Below are 22,957 nucleotides of genomic sequence, written 5' to 3'. Positions count from 1 at the left end.
CTCCCTGGTCACCAGCGTTGAACAGGTAGCTGATAACAGTATCTTCTAAACCCACAAACACTGTTATATGACATCTCTTTCCTCCTCCAAGGATTCTCTTTTGGGAACATGTTCTCATCAGCCCGCTTCAAACATCAGCCCTTTGCTCCCCGTCACATATCCTACAGGTACAAGTATATGATCAATTATATGATGCATTTCTTTCAAATTTCCAAAGTCCAGAACAGGGACTACTCAAGCAGCCAAATCCAGGAAGTGTTGAGAGCACAACTTAGTTATCCTGGAACTGATTCAAAGCTCTGGAGATGTACTGCACTGGCTTACCTTAGATCCAGAGCTGGTTTGGCAATCACCATCCTCCTTGCTCTATTTGTCCATCAGGAAATAGGTGTTACAGTTCAGTACAGTCATAAACACATCATTACCAATGGAAAATTGTGTTGGCAGTTTCTTTTATACCCAGCCAAATTTAGACAAACGGAAAGGTCAGCTATGCAGGCACTGGTTTTACATATGTGCATTAATTACAACACAGTTGCCTTTTGCTATTCATTTCATCTGCTAAATATGTATGAATTTGAATGAGAAGAAAGACGAACCATAGAAAGACAAACAGTAAAGGGAAGCCAGGGCAAACAAGGAATGGGACTGGTCCTCCCTTTCTGGACCACACACTGGAAAAGACTCAAAAGCCAATTGCAGGCAATGCGAAAAGTAAAGAGAAACATATCCCATGTCAGCTACAGCTTTTTCTGTAAAGCTTTCAAAGGAGAGCAGGTCCTAGAATTGTTTACTGGGCTCAGCTCCTTGGAGAACCCCTGCATTGGGGTTTTTCCCAAGGTCTGTGGGTTTAGACACTCCAGTACATTAGCTGCTTCTTAACTATATAGCTATGCTTTTGAGCCAAACTCAAATTTTAATTAGTCCAACAAATTTTCATTAAGCACCATGACTTTCTCTCCCACACACTTATTGGGGATACCTGGCCTTTGTTAACACTGAAAACTAGGAGAAAAAGAATCCTGAACAATGTAATCAGTAAATTCAGAACATGGATTTAGATTCATGTTTGGATTGAACTCTTTTGTATATGAATGTGTTTGAAAATCAGGCAACATAAAGTTAAGTTGTGGTTAAGAGACTGAATACAAGTTTCATTATTACAGCCTGCCCACTATTTTTCTCATAGCTGTATTATAACTGTGTACTTCCCTGACAATGTAGTGCCCAGATACCCTAGGCAACGGGACTTTCACTGTAAGACATGCACCACAAAAGTTGTCAAAACCTGTCCATTCTCTTCCCAGGACAAGAAGGACAAATGCTGTGAAAGACAGAAAAGGACACAGCTTCCCTAGGGAACACCACGTAATGAGCATGTACATTACAACCAGACTCACCGAGACTGAGTTACTGAAGTCTCCCAGCTACGCCAACCTCCTTCTTCAGCTTCATGTACTACCTCATGGTCTTGGGTTGTGGGAGTCCCCATTGTGCCCATGTAGTTAAACTCCTTTGGTCACAGGAACCTTGTCCAAGTAAGGAGAGCTTTCTGGTATGCCATGGGTCCCGAAAACTCCTGAGCCAGGTACCTCTGTCCAGGACTGTAGAAAAAAACACAGTACCACTTAAAAGAAAATGGTTGTGATTTAGAATTACAACATTAAAAAGTACACCTTCAGATGATTAATGCAAAGAGAACTCTATATAGTTTATAAAATAGATTTCATTATATACATATGAGAAATATTTTACATAGAATAAACTGCACAGCAGGAGGGTATCAGAAGGTTTAGTGTAATTAACTTGATGGCCTTCTCTTAACTTCTAGTCTAGGTTATGTGTGGAGGCAACATAGATATTCTCACCTCTGCCCGTCCTCTTTCTGGTCTTTTAGTATGGATTACTCAACCACATGGCTTTACTAACTGCCTGGGTAGACCTTTCATAGAAAGGCTCAATTATTTGTCATGTGTTGGATACCAGTATTGACTTCTAGAGAACATGGCAGAAAAATGGCAGTGAGCTGAAGGCTCTTTGGCAGGTAGATAGTGAAGCAGAGCTTCTTCCTGAAACTGTTCTTGTCCCTTTCAAGCTATCCCACAAGAATCCCAGGTAAACCATCAAGTCCACAGCGAATACAAATTGAGCTGTGCATTTGTAGTAGTCTAGTACAGAACAAATTAGCATGGATTTTCTCTAATCCATCCATATATGTTGCCATGCATAGGGGTGGGCATTTACCCCAAGAAAGGTGGAGTATCAAATTAATGATTTCTCTGTGCTTTACACAGGTATAGTAGCTTTAATTCCTTGCAGAACCCCACAAGAACTACACTGATAAAAGACTAACAGGAGGTGCTTAGTCAATGAGCTGCAATTTGGAGTTTCCTGACAGTGTGATTCCTGTAGCCCCAAGAATAATACTCACTGTGTGTACATAAGCAATAACACGATGCCTCTACCCTGTTGTCTGTAGGTTGCAATTACTTATATGCTCTGCATCTTGCTAGTCTTCTTTTAGTTAGCGTATTTAGTGTGCTTGTAAAGGATAGGCTGAATCTTGATCAGATACTTATTTCTGTATTATCACAAGCAGGTGGGGGGGGCTTGCAGGAGAGGTAGTTACGAGTTTCTTGAAGTAGCTGATTTGAGCCAAAGCTAAGTAACCATATGAGAAGCTACTGACCAGCTGCAAAAGCACGACTTAATTAGAAGGGAAGATTTGGACGTTACATGCCTTCCCTACCTGTTGCTAACACACTGATGTGAGTCAGAACCAGGTAGCAGCACTGCGATGCCAGCACATCTTTATATGCTGTTCACATTCCATTGCAACTTGTCACCATTTGATATGGCATAATGCAGTGTGACTAATTTAATCAGACGTGAAGTGCACTACAGCAACACATCGAGACTGAAAATTAAAAAAAAAAAAAAAAAAAAAAGAAGTTGGGGGAAAACTAAAGCTTTTGCCAATCCATAGTTGGATTATTTTTCTCAGCTGGAGGGCTTCTTTTTCTGAGCTTGGTCTTTTCTGTTCTGACCTTCCAGCCAAGGGCATGTGTCAGGAGGCTTGTATTTCCCAAAGGCAGTGACACAGTCTATTAGGTCATATGAGCTGGATCATCAAGCCTTCGTCCACCTCAACTTCTGGGCCACCATTCCTTGCCCACCCCTGCCTCCCCCAGCGGTAACTCATGATACGATGCCCTTGCCTTTGACAGATCGGGAGGGAAAGAAACATTTTATTGCTGAACACGTACATAGCAGAGCCCAGAAACTAAGCAAGCTTACTGTGGTCTGGTGCTAGTCATTTAGTAAGTCTGCATTTAATTAGCTACTTCTGAAATATGACATGGAGAAAACACGAGATTTACCAGTGCAGCTGGATTTCTAACTCAGGGCTTAGCATTGTTTTGTTTTAAGGTGATGATTATAATCATAAATATCAAGACAGCCCATGTCCACAAGAAATTCATCAAGCTTTCATTACTTTTAGAAAGTATACCCACACACATACACTTTGGACTATCTCTTAGTCTGCAGGCAGGCTACCATTCACAGGCATTAGCAATTTCCCTCTTTCAAGCACAAAGTGACGTTTGTTTTAAAAAATAAGACAAGCCTTTCCTTGGTTTAGTGCTTTTCTTCAGAGCTGCCTTTTCTCTTTATACAGCACCTAGGACATGGAAGGCCTTGGAAAAAATCACTTGCCTCCTCTTCACTGTAGGCCTGGAAGTTTTTTGGTTGTGTGTCATGGTCCTCAAAGAGTTGTGAAAGGGTCTCAGAGGAGTTCACAGAGTGCTAGAAGAAACTTAAGAAACACTTAAGCTAGTGAAAATCTATGAGCTAGTTGGACCTAAGGGGGGCTGTAGAAGGGTCAGGTAGTCCAGAAGGAAGACTGTATTTTCACAAGATCTGGGGAACAGTGCTATTACAAAGAGAAGAATAAGCACCTACTTCAGTTACTGCAGCAGGCACTTGCACAGAACAAGACTGAAAGAAATCTGTATGATAAAATATATATTACAAAGAAGTAAAAACTATTTATTCTGCACTTCTTTTGTACCTGTACTGAGCATATCTCAGCTAAGGGAGAGATTCACTCTTCCTTCCTTGCCTCTTTGAAGACCAAAGAAACATTTCCATGCTGTACTCCTTTAAGACCCAAGCATCATGCACAGCTTTTCTGGGCTCTCTTCTCATTTCATTAGGCTTGGAAAGGCTTTGGTGATTGCAAACGAGAAGATGCTGTGCTAGCTCCTCCTCCAGTGGTTCACTTACTTCTTATAGCCCTAGTCCCCTCTATCTCCCTGTATCAGTGGAGATACCTTTGTGTTTCTAGCTGGGAATAAAGGAAGGAGACTTTTCCAGAGAGATAGAGCTAAGCTATAAGGTATGTTCCTATGCCTGGGAAGGGTTTTTGGTGTTGGTTTTGCACTGTGGCTTCCCTTTTACCTTGTAGGGTATGAGGTATACCTGAATTTTATAGAACCTGTTCCCTGTTGTTTTGTGAGTCCAGTAACTTCCTGACTGGTCCCCTGTTCTTTAACCTTTACTCTTAGTTCTAGGTGGACCCTAATAAAATGATTCATCAGAACAGCCTAAGAGATTCCCATTCCTCTGGGGAAGAGGATGTTACAGCACACAGCCAAACCCAAGAGCATGCTAGACCACAGCTTGCTAAATCTCAGAGAAGAAGGTATAGATGGACAACTTCAGAGTGGCAAGGAAGACACCAGGCCTTGCAAGGTGATCAGCAAGAAGGGAGTAGTAGTATTGGGTCAGGAGAAGGGTGAGTTTAACTTAATTTCAGTTGCAGGTGGGTGTTATTGATGCTGGATTCCTTGTGTGTCTTTTCCAAGCACACATATGCAACTTCCTTGAAACAAAGGCTCAAAGGCAAAAGAGTGCCAGGTGACTCCCTAAAGCTGACCTGTTACTTCATTTTCAGAGCTGCTGTTCTCTGATAGGCACAATGTTTTCTTGTGTCCTTGCATTATTTACTCTAACCCTTCTTCCTAAGGCCGAAAATCTCCTACTTAATTATGAAGTAAACAGAATAATTAGAATATTTGTTTCAGAACTTCTAAGAAATATCTCTGGTTTGAAGCTTAAGTCAAGGCACTCCTTATGTAACATTGGTGCTTGGAGTTAAAGGTGATTTTCTATGCATTGAATGGGATTACTCCCTAGCCTCAGGAACACTATCTTCCCACTGTGCAGATCAGTTTTGCAGCTCACCAAGAACAAATGGCATACAGAATCTATTTGGTTTGTCTCTACCCAGTGTGACTTGGAGTTACAGAAGTAGCAGCATAGTAGTTTCCTAATGATCTGATGTTTCTGGTCCTGAGGAGCTCAAAACTTTCCTGTAGCAGAACTGCAAGGCGAAGATGCTGCAAGATGCCTTTGTTATAACTGTTAGGCAACTGGTTTCCAGAGACTATAGCCAGTTTACATATGCAGAAAATTTCCTTTTGAAGTGCAGAGGTGTTCTATAAGCATGGAGCTCCTCTCACAAGATAGTAATCATCTTGACCAGCTCATGGAGGACTCTAGCCACCCTTCTGTGCTTGCTGCTTAGGATGCTGGCAGCTCCCATTGCCCTGGAGCTGGCTTCATTCTGTAATGTGACCCCCTTTCAAAGAGCACAGCTGGGCGTTTGGTAAGGGGCTTGTAAAGATTGTCTGGGAATAATTCAAGGTCGGAACTAGTGAAAGTGAGTACTTCTGAGAAGAGAGAAAGACCATAAAGAAAGAGAAACCAAGAGAACAAGAAGTATCAGGCAGAGGTGGAGAGGATGAAAAGAGCCAGGATTAAATTTAGTAAGTTGAGCTTTTGAATGGAAGGCAAAATAAAGCATTAAAGCTCACGAAGAATTTTGGTTAGGTTTTTACCTTCCTCCAAGATATTGTGGGCTTTTTTTATGGCTCTAATAATCTCTTTTCAGACCCAGTTAAAGTCAGCAAGCTAGGTGGAATGCAAAACTGTTGCAGTGGTTTGGATGGAGTTGGGAGAACATTGACATTCTAAGAGTATAGTGACTGTGGTTCCTGTGTTTAGTTCTAGGCCTAGCTTCCCAGAGCATGAGACTTCTCTACCCTTACTACAAAGACAGCAAATGTTGTTTTCACAATGGTAGAGGCCTCCAAAATGGAGTGCAATATAACCTTTGGCTCCTGAAAGATTTGGCTTTCTGACCTTGGACAAATGACACTAGTCTTGTGATGACCAATCTACCTCCTCAAAGGCTTATGGAAAGGGAGGGAAGTGGTATGAGAGGCCTATAAAGTATTTAGCAGTTGGGTGTTGAAGAGTCAGACTCTTTTTTTTTTCTTGGCTTTGGCTCTTTATTTGATTTTTTTTTTTTCTGCTTAGTCTGTTTTTGTTGCTTTTTCTGCAGTCTACAGATTTAGGAGTCGTGCCCCGTCTACCAGTGTATGCTGCAATGGTGAAGGCTTTTTGAGGCTCTCTAGGATTCCTGCACTGATGGAGGATGGAAAAAGCATGGAAATGTTGCATCCAATAGCTGGCAGACCTAGCCAGCAAGAACCAGCTCGATGTTGGATCAAAGACTGTACTTGGTTTGCTTGCTTAGCAGCAGATCCTCCTTCTAGGAGACATCTGTTACAGCACCACCTCCTAGGTGAGGAAGGCAGCTTTAACTCCCTGATCAGAAAGGAATTATTCTCAATGGAAGAAGGCAATGATGGCAGCATTTGGGATGCTGGGACAGCCAGTTCCCAGGCAGATGTTACAGGTGATGGTGCTTCCAGTAGTCTTGCAGAAAAGTACTCATTGGGTCCTTTAAATACACTAAAGAAATACTCTGCTCAGAGTTTTGACCAGCAAGTAGAAAGGTATTTGAAATGGTTCTGAGCTTCAGCACATCTTTGGAATTTGGGAGCCAAATTGGTTGGAGTTGCAAATACCAGTCTTAATGTGCACAATTGATTGCTGCAGGCTTCAGCCTGCATTGCTAAGCCATAAAGGTTCAAATAGGGTAAAGCCCAGTATATTGCTTTTAGATTGATAGACATCTAGAAAGACAAAACTGGAATGCAAATAGCTCCTTCATATGAGTTGCTGCCTTCTTCAGGAGTTTAAAAACCAGTAATAATCATAAGGCATTAAAAATGGAAAAATTCTTTGCATCTAAGCTAATGTAATGACTATTTCCTTTGCAATTGTAAGGGATATACCAGGAAATATGGTTGTATTTTGTCTCTTTCTCAGCAGTAGAATCTCTTTTTAATAACTTGAAGGATATTTGAAATTCAAAGCCCCTGTATATGCCAGTATTTCCTTTCACTAAGTGTTTTAATTTACTCTATAGAGGCCTAGAGGGTTGAGTATTTTTGTGTGTTTTCTGATCTACAAATAAAACCTCCATTGCATATATTTGATAATTTATACTTAAACAGCTATACAATAATGTGAGACATCTAAAGAACATTTCTTTTTTTTTTTTTTTTTTTTACAAAAAAGGGGAATCTACACCTTTTAGCTGTGGTCAACTTGTTGTATGAATTAAAAAATGAAAAACTTTTCTGAGGACCATATTGAATCCTTCTGTTCTGCTTGTGAGATAGTGTGTAGATAAAAAAACATGATCTGGATTTCTCAGCTTAGAAATGTTTCCTTTATTTAGTCACTGAGTAGACTTCAGGAATGCAGCTTAGCCTAACAGTAAAACAAGCATGTAGCTACTGGAAAACAGGTATACTTCAGGAGCCTGATCTTTCATGTTATTTGGAAATGCATCCTATTGGCAAGGTTTAGCTATGTCTCAAAGATTACTCTTTTCAATGAGCAGACTTGAAATATTGGATATAAGTTAAAAATAGACTCTTGAAGCAAAATCTCTGGTAGTGTATTTTCTTTCTGCACCTTGGTAGGTAGAGAGTTGTAAATGATCTCTTTATTATTGCTCATTTAGTTTGTGTAGCTTCTGCTATAATGCTGTCACATCTGCAGTGTATTTTTTTTTTTTTTTTCAGTTAAACTTCTGCAAGCAAAAAAGTGAGTCTTCTGTTTTGGGTAATAGGAGTGAGCAGAAACAAAGGGGTAGTGGCTGTCTCTAGCCTGTCCATCACACACAGGAAGAAAAAGACAGTCAGTGTCATGAAGATCCTGCAAATGTTTGCATCCTAGTCTGACATATGAATGGACAGTATGCTTAATAGCTAAAGAAGGCTTGTTGACTTCAGTTTAATATTAAGTATATGCTTAATCTTACTTGCTGAGTCAGTCTCTGCCTTGCACAACAGAGGCCCTATATATGATGTAAACTTTACATGCTGTATAAAGTTATACTGGAGTGGATCAGGCAACTTCTGCTTGAATTTAAGCAAGTGTCCGTCATGAATAGGCTGCTGCTTTAGTCAGATCTTGCAGAGTCCATAAATCAAAGGGTGGGGTTTTTCTGGTTTTTCGTCTGTTTTGTTGGTGTTTTTTTTTTTTTTTTCCAGACATCTGCCAAAATACTCAAAGATGAATGTTAATCCTATGTATTTGATCCTGGGAATGGTGAATGTGAGTTACTCTTTCTTCCATGAGCCCTAAATTAAGTCTTATTCTTTTGAATGATAGCTGCTTAGCTTTCTAGAGCATTCATATAAAAATGTGGGGACTCTTCCTATGTGTTTTGTGCTTTATTTTTAAAGACTATTCATTGAACTAGAGTGAGATTTTTGTCTGTACCTGTTAGTAAGGCACTTGGCAAGTATTTGGCACTACCTGGCATAGCAGTAGTAAGGCATTTGGCAAAAAAATGGGACTACCTGGCTTAGCACAAGTTGCTTAATCTTTCCTGATATGTGTGATGCTTGCTAATTAGGGGTTTCCAGCAATGCTTGGAGCTTCTGCATTCAAGTCGCTGAAGGCCTGTGAGTCTAGACCAAAAACCAGAAGCTTTTTCTCAGCTGAAACTAATAGTGTCATCTATTTGGTCTATGTTACATCAAAACAGTATTGTAAGCATACATAGCTCAATTTGCCTGATGGGTTTGCTCTCTGAAGGTACTATAGGGTGTGATGCAGAATTAAAACTGTTACCTGCTTCTTATAGATGGAATACTGTAAGGCATCTACAGACACTCCTAAAATCATGCCCTTAATTATGTACATTTCAAATGGTGATGTGTTCATGAAAATCAGCCTGGTAATGCTTCATGTAGTCTTCCAAGAGCTTTTGCTTTCAGAGAAACGCTTGTGAAACGCCTTTTTTTTTTTTTTTTTAAATAAAACATAAGCCCCTAGAAATCTTACCAGTAGGTAGTGAGATACCAAGCATTGTAGAGTTGTCAGCTTTTTGACAGCATGATTCAGTATTGTGTTTTCAACATGACAACTATACTGTTTTTCCTTGTGAATCTGAGATCCTGTAAGCATTTCTGTGCAAGCTCATTTTTTTTTGGTGTTGGTTTGTTGTTTTGGGGTTTGGGTGTTTTTTTTTTCTTTTCACAAATGACCCTGCAACTGGGATCTTTGAGTTAAACACAGGTGTAAAGGTCTGAAAGATCAAGACTTCTGAGGAAAAAAAATCCTCTCGGAGTAAGTTCCTAGGAAAGAAAAACCTGTGAGACATTAATTTAAAATAGCTTTGCTTGAGGTTTTCTTAGAAGATGAGGAACAACTTGGGAAATTAGTTATCTCTTGAATAAAGTGGATCACAGGAGATAATATCTTTTTTTCTTTGAGAATTTGAATTCTTGTGCTCCTTTCCAGACTGACTTGTGGTTATGTGCCTGTTTGTGTATATATAACTGAAGTAAAGGACTCTAGGGCCAAAGTCTGTGGCTGGAATAGCAGCTCCCATGAGTCTAAGGTTTCTCATGTTGCTAAGCTTTAAACCGCCAGTTTTTTCCAGTGTGGGGTTTATAAAGTCCCCTGAACTCATTATATGTGCATGGCAATAAAACGGCAAGATTGTTTTATCTATTAATCTAGCTAGGATGAACAAGGAGAAAAGTCAAAGTAGCCTGAAGCAGGCTAGCTCTTGGTATATGGATGCATTGGGGTTCTACGTATGTATTCTAGCTACTAGTACAGGCTAACTTTCACATCACTGCACCTTTACTGCTGCTGGCACCTTTCCTTGGTCCAGCCAGGAGGCTGGGAGTACCTGGATACAAAGAGGGCTGTTGACTCTCTGGAAGCATTTTATTTTTCTTTCCTCCATGTATGTTTACAGGGCTTCTTTTTCTTGGTCTGACTGAGGGTCTGTGAGAGCAGATGTCCCCATGGTGCTCTTTTACCTTTGCCTACATCTGCGGAGGCATCTGTGTAAGTAAGAGTCCACGGGAATAAGAAGGCTGGAGAGAGGAGAATGAAGTTCGTGAGCTTAGAGCCCATACTGAGACCTCCTGAGTGTGGAAACAGTCTTTGTTCTGCCTTCCCACCATAATTAATGCAGTGGGGCCTTGATCCATGACTAGGGATCCAGTATACTATAAACTATCATTATTTCATTACAGTAGCCTCCTTTCCCTTCCTCACATCCATCTGCCATGTAGAAAGACACTTCACAATGTTCGAAACCAGTGCTGTTTTTCTGGACCCAGCTCTAAAGTCAATAGATTATTTCTGCTGCTCTGAGGAAAGATTCAAATCAAACTTTGGTAAAGGCTCAGGAGTTGTGGTCATTTGTTTTGGTTTTTTTTTTTAATTATTTATTTAAACCAGTTTCTCTGTGCCTACTTAGAAAGATCCAAAGAACCTGTGTTAAAGTGCTAGCTGAAGTGCTACAAATAACATTTTATTCCTTGCTCCCCACCTCCTCCCCCAAATAACTCTATTGTTCTTACAAATCCGCAGCATTCCAGCTGTGACTTGACAAGAGCCCTGACAGTCGCAAAAGCCAAATCACAGGATCAGTGTTCTTATTCCATGAATTATTTTACACAGCTAAATTTAATACTTTCCCCCCACTTCCCCACCTTTCATTCTGGCAGATATTTAAGCTGCAAATTAGAGATGTACTGAATTAGCCTTCAAACCTCACAAACGCTGTCAAAAAGCTGACTCTGTAATGATGTGACTTTGATATCAAACAGATTATTGCTTATGTATAGCAGCACTTACAAACATGTGCATACTTGTAACTCCTGGCCTTTGTGCCGCAAGGCAGCCGGCAGGTCATTAATGTACAGTACAAACAGGACAGAGCCCTGCAGACCTTGCAATCGGCGTGCTGGAGAGGAAGAGTCAGAGTTTCCAACAACCACTTTCAGTTGGCAGAATTGTGATTGGAACCATGTGACAGTTTGAGGCAATGTACCACAGGCAGCCAATTTATTACATATGGCAATATGATTAATGGTATCAAATGTTTTTATATATAAAAAAAAAAAACCCTCCTAGAATATTACAGCAGCCAATTGCATGGAGTCCAAGGCAGTACAAATCTGTTCCATGAATTCAAAGTCAGGCAGATGAGGTTAAATGAGAGGGCCAGAGCCAAGATAATGATTACAAAGTAAGCTGTTTCAGAAAAAAGCAGAGTGTTTAGAAGGCGTTTGTGAGCAACAGTCCCTTTTTTCTCCTGTCTTATGGCTTCAGTGGGTACAGTCTGGAAGAGGTCTCTGAAACCAAACCTGCCTTCTGCTCTTAGCCTCTCCTCTTGTAATCCAAAGGCTTGTTAATGGTGTCCAACAAAACTTACAAGGCAAACAGCAGCAGGTGAAGAGGCAGAATGGACTATCATTTTAGTGAAGACTGCTTATGCTGGTGATTTTTGTAATTTTTTTAAATCAATTGTTATGCTTTACCAAACACATGATTGTTTGTAGTGTCTGCCAAAACAAAAAAAATCAGTGCTAAGGGTACTATTATTGAGGAAGAAATTTCAGGAAATACAAGTATTGAGGGGATGTCTGCACATCACAGTGTCTTCCCAGGTCTCTTATTGTCCATCCTGCTGAGTCAGGAAAGTCTAGCACAGTTTTGGCCTGCATCTGTGCCCTGCTACTGCTTGGGAACCTGTTTAGGAGTCAGCACAGCATAGAGGGAGTTCCTCAGAGTCAGTCTGCAGAAGGTCATGTTGCTCTGAGGGGTGAGAATAGATGCAGGCTGCCTTATGCTGATGCACCTCCGTGCCACAGAGCAGTCCTAAGCACATTTCGGTTACTAGGGGTGACACAGGTGAAGATTACAGCAATAACATACCTTATACAAATACAGTAAATTCATCTAAATATCTTGTGGTTTGTGCAAAGCACAAATACCAGTAGTGCACTGAAATGAAAACAAAAAAGGAAAAACCAAAACAAAAAACCAACAAAACACAATCAAACCAACAGAAGCATGAGTTATGCCCACCTAAAAAGTCTCATGCATGCCACCTTACATAGGCTTCTCTAGCCAGCTCCTTACATACCTGGGAATTCATGTTTGTACGTCTGTGTCCCCTCCCAATCTCCTTTTATGTGCTGAATGCAGCTGGGCATCCTATGCATGACTGGTACCTGACTTGGGTTGTGAAGCAAGTGAGACATGGAAGAGCTCAGCTGCAGCTAGAGGCACAAGGTGGGAGCTGCTGCTCCCTCAGCGACAGCTCATCCACTAAACCAGTGCTGGAAGATACCTACAGACACATTTCTTGTGATCTCATGTAACTGGGGCTGTGTTAGCCCTATATTAGTTCAATCTGCATGCAGATTGCCTGACCGTCCCTTGCAGCATTTAGCCAATGTCCCCTTTGCTTCCACACAGTTCCATGACACCTATGTGTGTCCAGGCTTGTGTGTTGGGATGCTGCGTGGTTCATGGGATTGCTGTTAAAAACTGTGCATGTGTTCAGACTTAAATTTCAGTGTCCCATGGAAAAGAAACCCTGTACCCCAATCCTTTTGCATAATAACTACAGCAATTGCAGACTGCTGCGTTCCCCAGGGTAGCTTTGGAGGTACAGAGGTGCTAGTCCTGAGTGAGCACAACTGCAAATATTTGGCATCCAGGTATGATTTCTATTGTCTACTGCTTTTCCTCTTTTCTCACTCTGCTGCTATTATTGATGGTAGCACAACCCTTTTGTTAATACCCAGGACTCCTTTGCCAGACTGCTGTAATACACTGCATGAAGAGTATTTTTACCTTTCCTGCCTCAATACTGAGCATACAGCAGGAGGTCCGATACGGCCTACTGCTTCATTTCATACGGCTTGTGGCCACACGGTCTCTCTTTTATGTGTGTGTGTGTGTGTATGTGTTTATTGTTGTTGGATAATGCTAAAGCTTGTAGTAATGTGGGCTGCCAAGGGGATTTTGAAAAGCTTATTTCTTCAGTCAAGGAAAAGATTTCCTGTACTTTGTCTGCGCTAAAGGAATTGTTGCCTTGCCTAACCGTAGACATCTGATGTAGATGCTGTGACTTGCCCTTCAGAGATGCTCACCTCTCTCTGCTGACCACGGAGGGAGCTGACAGCCCTGACCGCAGGCGCTCATCAGAGCTTTGCCCACCCTAAATTCCAAAAGCGGGTGATGCGAATTCCCCCTTCCCGCAGGCGCAACAGTCGGCACCTCGTGGCCCTCTGAGCTCCTGCTTACGAATGACAGCCTGGTCGTACGTGTGTTAGCATTTTAACAAGGCACAGAAGCCTTTGAACAAATTGCCAGAAAACTTTTAGCAGGGCGAGCGCACGCGAGCGCTGCCTGCACCAAGTGACCCTCTTACCGCCAGAGAGGGAGAGACAAAGTGTGGCACAAAGAACCAGCAAATGAAAGAGCTGGCTTGCAACTCTGATCCTTATGGACTTTTCTTGAGCTCTAGCAACAAAAAGTGTAACTCTTGTGATGAATACAGTCCTACTGTTGTATTCCTACCTTCCAACAATAATTTCAATTGAACCCTACAGCATGTGGAGTCCCTTTGCTTTTTAGGTCATAAAAGCAATATGTGGAGTAGAGACTTAAAAAATGGACTTTTAAAAGACTCCAATGCCTCCATCTCTCCAAGAACTCGACTGATAAATCTCCTGTGTAAAATGATCACATTTTATAGAGAAGAATCTTTGTTAGACATTCATTAGCAATAACATGTGAGCCAATTTAGGGAATGAAACCTCTCTTCAATATAAAACCCACTGTGGTCACTAAAACTAATGACTTTTTTGGCCTACCACCCTTTAATTCAGTAGCAAAGCACGTGAATTTCATGTATTGCTTAGTTCTCCAACAATTTGTTTATCTTTGAAGAGCAGGTCCCTGACTGTGTGAACTCAGGCACATCCAAAAGGTTAAGTAATAATAAAAAAGTAGATCAGGGCCACAAATGTGGTATTTAAAATCATGACAAAGTTCTGACTGTATTGAGGAGGTCTGGAAGAAGAACAGTTAATGGGCTTACTTCTATTTCGGCTCATCTCCACATGAGAAGCAGCTTGTGCAGGAAAGAATTGAAAATACAACATGAATTTAAGTGCTCTGAGGCTGATCTGAACCCATCAAAGTTGGTGGGGAAAAAAAATCCACTGAGTTCAGTAGTCTTTGGAGCACTTGATGCAAGTTCTGCTAATTACCAAAAAAAAAAAAAAAAAAAAGAAAAAAGAAAAGGAAAAAAAAAGGAAAATTAGTTTGTCAACAACCATTCATTAAATGGAAATAGAAAGAAGGAACACTTCAGTTTCAGATGGGTTTTTTTTGTGTGTTTTACCTTAGATATGAATTTTTTGAACAATTAGATATACAGATGGTAGATTTAACAAAGAACAGAGCAGGCTGAAAAATATGGGAAGATGTTTTTCCTGGTTTTAAAACATAACTGGCAGTGGGAAGATTTACTGTTAGATTCATATAAGGTAAGTCGTAAAGATGGGAAAGATGTAATTGGCCTAATAATTGTAAAACAAATCCTGTCCTGCGTTTGCCAAAAATTTGTATCTATGCTTCTGAGGGGATGTTAGCTGTAATGTGCCTTGCCTGAAGGGCTGACAGGAGTGTTCTGGGGCTCCCTTTCAGCCTGAGTGCCAGGCTTTCCCTATCTTTAGAAGGAAAAGAGGGGAAACTGCCTGTCCACGTCTTGTCCAGATGTGGAGCCAAGGCACGCAGTGGTGCCTAGCAAGTGCTCTCAGGTCCTAGAGCTTGGAAAAAGACGTTGAGTTTCTTAGGTCAAGTCTCCCGGATTTCTTTTTCCTAGAGGAATACATAATTTGAAGCTTGTTTTGTTTTTTACATATTCTCCATAAGAATGTAAGCATCTCTATGAGGCACAATTCCTTAGTGCCTAATTTGCTTCTATTATATTCCAGGCAAATTAAGAACAAAATCATGTGGGAATGCATGGGGAGGTGTCAAAGTGACTGAGAGTCAATTTCCTGGGACTTCAGCTGAAATTTTAGTTCCCAAGTTGCCTTTAAAACACGAATTACGTTCCTGAGTCACCCAGGAACTAATGAAAATGTTCCTTTGAAATGTGACAAGGAGCTCAGACAGAGCAGAGTGACACAGAGTCCTTGGGGCAGGATTGCCCAGAGAGAGTGATGGTAAAGCACATTTCATGTTAGCTGTAATATTTTTAATGCAACTTCTTCAAAAATAAAATTAACACCATTATGCAAGGAAGTGATAGATTTGGCTGGATGAAGAGGTTTTAAGGGTGCTGAAGAGGGCACGCAGCACATGTAGTGCTTGGATGGTGAGACCTTGGAAGTGCTGGAGTGCGCTTTGGTCCCTTAGAAAGGTCTGGTCCAGCCTCCTCAGTGGTGGCATGCTGTAATGAAAGCAGTGGACGTGAGTGCTGACACACACAGCGTGCTCTCCAACTTGCCCTGGTATGAGCAGCCTCTTTTATTGGTTGCCCCAGGCTTTGAAAGCTTGTGTGGAGTTTCATGATCTCTTGATGGCAATGTACTGTCAATCTTCGGGCTCCCAGTAAAAGTCATCTTCTCGGGTGCACATTCCCATGGCCTCTCTTGTGCTGACAGGAGATGGGTGAAGGAGCTGGCTGGCTGCAAGTTAATCCACAAAAGGAGGGCAGGGGTGAAAACTGATTTTCAGCCCATTCGGTTTCTTAGTCTGGCTCATGTTGTGGCTTGTGTGGTTAATGCTGGTGTGAAGGAAGGGTCTGACCTTTTCATGGGGAACCTGCACCTGCACCAGCTTAAATCTGTTGCGAATCTGCAGTGTAACTAAAACCCAGCAGATGATTTTTTTAATATTTTTTTCTCTGTTACAGAAGAAAGACTTTTAATTTACCCACATATTATGACTTCATCATTAATAAGGAGGAAAGTAAGTAATGAGACAATGTGTACAAAATGAACAATTTCGTACCGTAGCAAGTTGTCTGGCAAATTCTTTCATGAATGCTCTCTGTGTGATATTTCTATAGTATAATAGATTCTGGCTGTTCACTCTAATAATTCTGAGCTTCAGGGTAAGATTTTATTTCTCTTTTGAAAGTAATATAATCAGTGGTGCTAGCACAAAATTCCCTGTGTGTTTTTGTGCATCCTTAACACTTCTTGGGATGAAAGTGAAACTTACATTATTTAGAGCAGTTCAAAGAACTAAGTTCCTTCTGTAATGGTGGTTCCTGCTAGAATTCCTTATGAAAAAACATTAAGCAAGCTAACGGTACTACAAAGCATAGTAGGTATTCTATGTTTGCAGAAGGAATGGATCCAAAAAGCTTTAGAAAATGTTAGTTTCTTTGCACAAAAGGCGTCTTTTAAAAGTCACCCAAGGACAAATGGATATTTGTCTATCCAGGAATTTTATTTATATGCTATCTGTGTGAACAAAGCTCCTGGAGATGAGGGTAAAGGGTTTTTGGCAAAGCATGAGGTAGTTTAGGACAATAATGATGTAGGCACCAGCACGTGTTTTGATTGAATTTTACCTTTGCTTGTTAGTTTAGATTCACTGCTCTGTTGAGAGGATCACAGAGTTTCCCTGCCCTCCCTTCCTCTCCTCCGCTTGCCGGAGGGACAGAACCACTCCTGCTGTATCCATTCAATTCCCAAGCTCCTGGTCCTTTTTCCTGATTTCCTGTGAAGCTCCCCAGTTTTTTCACAGGAGAGTTTGTCGTGTCCTCTCCCTGCAGAGCTAGAGCTGTGTCTGTGGCAAGCCAGACTGCACAGCTGAACTTGCCCAGACAGTGCTTCCCAAGGCAAAGGGAAGAATGAGTTTCTCATCTGCTGGCACAAGTGTGTAGCTACTAAGTGGTTCTCAATATTATAGGGTCTGGTTTTCCCCTCAAATTGCACGAAGTTTCTCATGCAAGAAGAATAAGTTCAAAACCAGGATGTGGTCATCTGTGCCAGACACATCCTTCCACTGTCTTCCCACAGTTGTTTCAATCTCTCTAGTGGCAACTATTCTATTTGCTTCAAGATGGAGAAGAGCTTTCCTGCTGCCTCCCGGGCAGCAAGGACCTTCCCTTATGCTTGAACAGTTACATCTCCTTTCCCTCCTCTCCTCACTACTGTGCTAGGCTATTCATGCACGTGTCCCCAAGGCTTTCACAGTACTTTGTGGGGAAAACTAAGGTCAGCCTAGAGTCACTGTTGTGTTTTAGTATGTGGTTGCTGTCCTACAAACTGGATGTCTTTGAAGGACATTCACAAACCAGAGTTAACTGCTGTCATTTTTTTTTTCTAACCAACTTGACCAAGGTTATAAGTAATTTATTAGCTGGTTCACAGGACTGTAAGTTCATTAATATGTAGTAACCCATTATCCTATGATTTTTATCCATTTATACAAACTTGGGCTTAGCCATTTGCAGCAATTAAATTAGACCTTGGTATGTCTGAAAAAAATTTATCATCAAGCCCTGCTATTATGACAACTCCTTAACAAACAACACAATCTTTGTGACAAATCATGCCAGGGATTTTAAGGAAAAAGTGATTACTTCAACAAGATTATTACTTCAACAGCAATAAAACTACCAGTAGAAATTTTCTGATCACCTACACATGCACAAATGATCCCCTAAAACAAACATGTGTGAGTACTTAACAGATGGACAAGTGAACCTTGGGATGAATGTATTAGAAAAACAGAGCAATTGCTGTGTTTTTCAGCAAAAATTATATTAACATCTAAGGACAAGGTTAGAAATACTTTGATTAGCTGGAAGCATAAGCTGAGTTCATAGCAAAAATCAGTTTAGGTCTTCAACTCTGTTAAACAGATAATATATCATTTGTGTCACTCCCTGTGAGATCTTTAGTTGGCATGGATCTCTTTTTGGATGAATTTTTTGCTTTGTCTTAAACCAGTAGCAGCCTTGCTATCATTTTTTTCACCCCCTGTGCAGACTGAGGTCCTACAACAGTTTGAGGGCTGAGGTTGTCCTGCTGCCCTTGAGGAGTATTTCTTGCTACTCAGCTATGCAAAATGCCATGTGTTGCTTCTCATCACTGCTCTGCAGAGATGACTGCATTGCAGTGGACTCCTACCAGTTTACTGTGAAGCCTGTTGTGTCTTTTTGATGCTCTGAAAGAGTCCATAGAACATTGTTAAAAGCTGAAGAGACCTACAATGAAAGCTACATTAATGCCCAAAGCAGACCTCTAATCTAACTATCTCAAATGAGGGACTGTGTTTTTGGAAGCTGGCTTGGCAAATTCTGTATTGTACTTTGTGATGCGCTGCATTACAGAAAAATGAGATATGAGTTATAGCCACTATTTCACCCCTCCAGTTTAACTTGTCCTTGGATCTCTGCCTTTGCATCCTTCTTATGTGAAGAAAGATACCTAGATATTATTCATCAGTCTATTGTGCAGCAGTATAAATTGTATAAAGGAACAGCAATGGAGACATGAAACCTTCACCGAAGGACCAAGTTGTGAACCAGGGTCTTTGCACTACCAAGACTTTGTTGAACCTCTGTCAGGATGAAAAGTGCTCTGCTCACCCTGCCCCCAGCCTCTCAGTAGGTTGGGATAGCTTTACAGTGTGTCAGTTTTACCATTTCAGTCATGCGATGATGGCAGGTGCCACGGTTTGTAAGAGGCTGTGGTGGTAGGATTTTTCCATGTCAGTGTATTTCCCCATTTTACTTGGACTAAGAAGCTTCTGAAGCTGGTAACTTTTAATTCTACCTATCAGGAGCAAGCAGATTTAGATTTACAAAAGTCAGTCTCTGACAGTAAGGTTTCCTGCCTGATTTTTAAAGGAACATGATTGTCAGATAAGGTTTACCTTCTCCTCTACTGTTCACGTTTTTCTCTTCAAGTAACCAAGGCAAACATTTTGAGGTTTGAAAAATTTCTATGCCAAATCCACCCATTAGTTAGGAAGTTATTTGGGGTTTGTTTAGGAGTAGACGACTGATAGAAAACCTGAACTGGATATCAGTTACTATCTGGAAATTATTCTTATGTTTATGTCATCCATTTAGTTTTCTTTGACTTAGATTTTACTTGTAAGGTAACTTTATGATATCAAAATACAGGTTATTATTATGAATAACCTTTAGTCTATATTGGGATGGATGGGTTTTGGATAAGTTCTCTTGGTTTTACATTGTTTTACAATTCTGTGACTGAAATAATAATTTTCTAACATCAATAAAGTTCTGTAAATTTGATTCAGAGGCCGTTAAGGTCAAGGGTAAGAACACCTGTGCCAACTTCAGAGTCCTCTGGGAAGGCTCCTGTGCCTTAATTGACTGCAGCAATATCAGAGTCACAAGGTGAGACTATGAATGGTGCTCTACAGTGCTAGGAAGCTCTTTGCTGCTTTTCCAGAAGATCAGGTTTCCTCACATTGATGCCCTGGCGTGGACCTTTGGAGGTCACCTTGCTATAATATTACGATTACATTTCCAGATCATTCCCTCTCCAAAAGGCTTTTGTTCCCTGGAAGGTGTCACCTGAATAAAATAATATTAAAAGGCAAGAAAAGCCACCAGCAATGAAAATGATTCTCTGCAGATTTAGTAACTGCTACAGCATCTTCTCTCTATTCTATTTCATTGACATTGGCAATAAAAAATAATCACTTAGAGACAATGTCCTTGCAGGCTGGCAGTAAGTCTAAATGGCAACAGCTAAAAAGACCCAGAGAAGAACATTTAAGATACATCCGTTATTGCTTTGGCTTTTCAAAAAATGTCAAAAAAAAAGTCTCTTTTGCTCAGCATTTCGATATGCTTAGTGGGGGTGGGAGGAGACATAAGATACTAGGATATTCTGTCTCATATTCATTAGCTGCTAGATGGGGTGATAACTGTGTATAGAAGGCAGCAGACACTGAGTTTGTGTTCAAAACAAAAGGAAGATCTAAAACCATACGAAGCTTTATTTTGGCACAACCACAGCACTATTGGTAAAGATTTCACTGTGCCTTTCCCAAAGAATATGCTCTATCTCCATCCTGAAAGCTGAAGAGGAGTATGGAGGGGTCATGATATCACCTCCCACCACATTTTCTCCTCTCTGTCCAAAAATTGGTTTCATATTTTTCTTTCCTTCATGTTTCCTAGCACTTTTCTTTATGAGCAGAAACATCATACAATAAATAGTCTGTCTGTTGAGACAACACATTGTGGCAGATCCCTTAGGAAGGCTGCAGCTGGGTTGACATTTTGGTCTCATCACTGCTTTGAAGAATGGTTTTGTTTGTGGATTCTGAGAATGACTCACATAATGACCAAATGTAAGTGCATTTCATAAACATCATAGGTTAACAGTAACTGCAAGGTTGGCCCAGGTTCCTCTGCTTGCCCATGTTTATGTAGACTTAATGATAGGTAGTCTTCTGTATGGAAGGATAAAAAACCTCCAGCAAAATCTGGGTATTATGATGGTTCAGCCAGTCAGACTTATCGGCTGAGTGTCTTTTTGTTTATAGTGAAAAAAATATTTATAATGGATTAAGGTGGCTGGACCGCATGAGGACTGCAGGTTTCTTGGACAGTAGGAGCTGCTGTATGGTGGGAATAGTGAGACCCAGGTGGGCTGGCCAGGTCCTCCCTCGACTCTGGCTGTCACTTGCCTGCCTGGGCACAGTGGTGTTCCTGAGCAACCCTGGCTGCAGGGCTGGAGCCGAGAGCTGAGGAGGGGTCAGCCTGCTGAAAGCCAGACATGTTTCCCTCCTCCTCACACACACGTGTGGGCATTTTGTACAGCGACAAAGTCGTTTCTGATTACCTATCTATAAATAATGAGGGACGAACTTGTTCTGCGTCCCTCCCTTTATCTACAAAACTCTCTTCTTCCATCTTCTGTGTTAGAAATATAGAATACCAAATTCAGTGTAGCACTTTGTGTATCTGACTTTCAGCGTGGCTTGGAAAACCCTAAGGCCAGGACTGAAATAAGAGCTGAAATCCAAACAATGTGTGACTGAACACAAAACAAATCATGGCTTTGCAGGAATATGTTGTGACAGCTCTGCCTTCTCCCATAACTGCTAGTCGATTTTCCCCCTTACATTTAAATAACATAGTATACATATTGAACCAATAATCGGCTACAATGGAAAATGCATAGTGAAGCTAAAAAATGCTGAGATGTAAAATCTTCTAAAACCTTTCTGCAGGGGCTGGGTGATATTCTCTCTTTCTCTCTCTCTCTCCCCCCTCTCTCTTTCTTTTTCTCTCTTTAAAAGCCAGGGTGGGATAGGGTTTGCTTCTGAAAAGATAGCAAGTAGCAAAGGCCAATTCAAATCACAATGAAGGAAAGAAGGGTGGCATTGGCAGTAAACTTAGGAATGCCCATCATAACTGGGCAGTGTCTGCATGTACGTGAGGTGAGAACTCTGACCTGCCAAGGGGCCTTGGCAATAAAGTTAAAAGTCGTCCCTCCTCACTGAGTGAAAACATATAATGAAACAGCATGGCCGGCCGACTACACTCCTGCAACGCCCTCCCCTCTCCTCCTCTGCCCCACTCCCCCGTCCCTGCTAGCAGGGACTGCCCTGGGGTGGTGAAGACCAGAGTCCAGCCACGTCCTCACCTCTTCCTAAAGGAGATGGTGCTCCGAGGACTCAGCTGCATTAGCTACAGGTAGCGAGGCACTTGCCTGAGCCTGCCTCTCTCTCTGCTGGACCAGGGTCCTCCGGCAGCAGCCACTGGCGTTCGGAGAGTGGGTTGAGCCCTTGCTCTGCCCTGGCTTGTGCTGCATTTCCATGCCTGGTCAGGGAATAGGGAGGCTTAGCTCCTGGGGGTCCGTGAGCACCGGGGTGCAGCTCTCAGCTTTGGTGAGGGCAATGTTGGTTAAGCAGCTCCCACCTTCAGCTGGATTTTGACCAAAAGGCTTCAATTATCTCATACAATGGAAGTGCAAATGAGGCCTTTCCAGTTTCAATAATTTCTCCTTGCTCACAGCAATCTGCTGGCAGAGATCTGTCCCTCTTGGGGGTCCCCACAGGGCTGTTTGGGGGTCAGGTGTCGGTGGTGGGTACCCTGAGCCGCCAGACATATTCTGCTCCAGTGTTATTAGGTTCTGGTATATGCAGTTAAAGAAGAGGCAGATGAAGAAAGAGCACGATGAAGAGATAGTGGGCAGATCCAATTCGCCTTGTTTTTCTCCTTTGAAAACACTTTTTCTTTTCCAGTTTTGAGCAGTTTTTAGGGTACTTGTTAATCTGGAAAACAAGAGCAACTTCCAGACCATTAGTGCCATGGTGAATTGAAACGCTAGCCAGACTGGTCTAATAGTGCCAGGGTCATACAGAATACCAGTCGGCGCAGACTATTAAGTGCCAGGGTGATTTGAGAGAACAGCTTGCCCAAGATGCGAATGCCAAAGTAATTGGAAATACCTCCTCACAAGTCGATGTATAAATCAGCAAACTGCTTAAATTTAACAAAATATGTGTGATTATCTTTGGCCAGGGGAAGGAGCAGTGCAGGCATCGAGCAGGGAACTGCTGATAGCTTTAGTGTCTCCGAGTGCTGTATTTCCTTATTCTTATGGCATTATGGGTAAGATTTCATTACAAGAGATCACAAAAGCGAGGTTGCCAATCCCTGAAAGCTGCATACTGTGCT

The sequence above is a fragment of the Falco biarmicus genome, chromosome 3 (genome assembly GCF_023638135.1).
Source record: "Falco biarmicus isolate bFalBia1 chromosome 3, bFalBia1.pri, whole genome shotgun sequence".
NCBI classification, from domain to species: domain Eukaryota; kingdom Metazoa; phylum Chordata; class Aves; order Falconiformes; family Falconidae; genus Falco; species Falco biarmicus.
This window is presented reverse-complemented; position numbering follows the sequence as displayed.